This window comes from Chrysochloris asiatica, unplaced genomic scaffold (assembly GCF_000296735.1).
Source record: "Chrysochloris asiatica unplaced genomic scaffold, ChrAsi1.0 scaffold00052, whole genome shotgun sequence".
Taxonomy (NCBI): Eukaryota; Metazoa; Chordata; class Mammalia; order Afrosoricida; family Chrysochloridae; genus Chrysochloris; species Chrysochloris asiatica.
Genome location: NW_006408570.1, coordinates 12,844,783 through 12,847,106, shown reverse-complemented (window position 1 = coordinate 12,847,106; position 2,324 = coordinate 12,844,783). Strand labels below are relative to the sequence as shown.

The window sequence follows — 2,324 nt, the reverse complement described above, 5'->3', positions numbered from 1 at the left end:
GCAACAGTAGTAAGGTTGGCCCAGGATCGAACATTGTTTCGTTCTGCTGTACATAAGGTTGCTATGACTCGATGCCGACTCGATGGCACCTAACACAACAAACAACAACAACAAAGGGATATGTAAGCAGGATGAATTGGGGGAAGAAGGCAAGAAATCTGTTCTAGGACTAGGAACTTTAAATGAGAATACAGTCATTAAGACCATGGACACCATTGGGGTAGATTGTGGAACTGAAGGAGGGCTTTTTCTTGAGATGGGAATAAAACAGTTTGCAGGCAGGCCATGCAGTGCATCTGCCAGAGTCTACTGGGTTGGGCTCGTGATTTTGCAACATCAAATAAAGGAATCCTCACTCTCTCGCTAAAATGAGTAAAGATCGGATTTCTTGCGTGTTTGTAGGTATCTACAATGTTTCTCACAGAGTCAACAGGGTTTATGGATTAATTGAATGTGAAATAAAACCAAAAGGAATCTAGGATGACTGAGGTTTGGAGCCTGAACAAAACTATACTCAAACCAAATGGAAAAAAAATACCCCCCCTCCCCCAACTGCTGTCGGTTCGGACTCATAGAGACCCTGTGTAAGCTTTCCAAGGCTGCTGTGCATAAGGTCGGTAGGAGTTGGAACTGACTCAGTGGCACCAAACAACAACAACAAGGCTGTAAAACTTTACAGGAGGCTTCTTACTGCTGGGTATACTGGTTTGTGCGTGCCCCGCCACCATGCCTTGCAAAATTGAGGAAGTCAAGGACTTCCTGCTTAAAGCCAGGTGAAAGGATGCCAAATCTGTCACGATCAAGAAAAATAAGGACATTGTGAAGTTTAAGGTTCAGTGCAGCAGATACCTCTATACCTTGGTCATCACCAACAAGGAGAAGGCCAAGATGTTGAAGCAGTCCCTGCCCCTAGGTTTGGCAGAGAAGGAGCTGAAATAAATCAGACAGGCTGATTTGAACTGCAATACAAAATTTTTAAATCTAAAAAAAATTTTTTTACAGAATTGAAAGCTTCATCTTTCTCCCTCAAAGCGGCTGGTAGGTTTAAACTGCTGACCTTGCTGTAAACAGTCCAGTGATGATCCTATTAAAGATACCCTCACAATGCATCTCACAGTTAAAAACAAAATGCTTTAGTAGCAAAGACTAAGTAAATTAAGATTATGGACTGGTTTCTTTTTTTTTTTTTTGCTCCTACACAATTTGCCTAATTCTTTGTTTTAGTCAAAATATTTCACCTTCTTTTATGAAGATGTGTTTCCATTTTTAACAAGTAGTTTTGAATTTCACAGACAATACATTCAGACACAAGGAGGCTAGGGGTTCCATGCTTATGGTAATTAAGGTAATTCTTCATAATAGAAGAATGTCTTTATCAGTTTACTATTCTTGTTCCTCCTGCTGTACAAATTAGCAGTCATTATGTGTGCCTGAAAACATACATTTTCATATATAGTAGATGATATACCCACTTCAGGCTCGTGCCAATATGAACTACCTGGAACAAAGGTATGATTTCCCAAACTATACTCAGGAGCTTTAGCAATGTGTCTAAAATTAAGGTTAGTGATTTTAAAAGCTTAATTATTTGGTTTCCTCTGGCAACCTTCCATTCTTCCTAGCTTAATCCAATTTAATAAATAGTTATTACCCCAAAATCAAATTATTTTATGTTGTTAAGTTCTGTCGGGGCAGTTCTGACTCATAGCAACCCTGTATGGGTATCCAAGGAACGACTGGCAGGTTTGAATAGCTGACCTTTTGGTCAGCAGTCCAGTGCTTATCCTGCTGCTCCCCCATTATTAAGTCTTCTTGTTGCTGTTAAGTGCCACCGAGTCAGTTCTGAATGATGGCGACTCTGTAGGGTTTCCATGTAACAACTTAAATGAGACAAAAACAAATCATCTGGATGAGAGATGCCATCAGTACAAGGCCATAAAAGTGGCCAAAGTTTTCACAACCCTGTTGCTAATTACAGAAGATGGAAAACAAAAGAAATTCTTCACAAAAGGGGCCATGATTTGTCTACTTATACTATTGCAGATTAGAAATACTTACAGGATTGGTTTTGGGGTCCTCTGACCATGAGACCCTGGTACCCCAATTTCCATTAAGGACTTGGCCAAGCAAGTCCCTGAAAGAAAAAGCCTGCTTGCTCCCTAAACTGGTTAGAGGAATCACAGTTACCCACTTTCAAACACACTCTGTCTGAGGGCAAAGCTTTTTACATTGCTGGTTAATGGTCAGAAAAGAACTCAATGGAGGCTGAACTCATGTCAAGACTCAAAATGGAGTGGACTCCCACTGTGGTGGTGGTGTGGTGT

At 40.6% G+C, this 2,324-nt stretch overlaps 1 pseudogene; it reads left to right on the top strand.

Moving 5' to 3' along the window:
* The first annotated feature begins 726 nt into the window (after positions 1-726).
* Positions 727-939, top strand: LOC102830710 (annotated as a pseudogene).
* Positions 940-2,324: the final 1,385 nt, after the last annotated feature.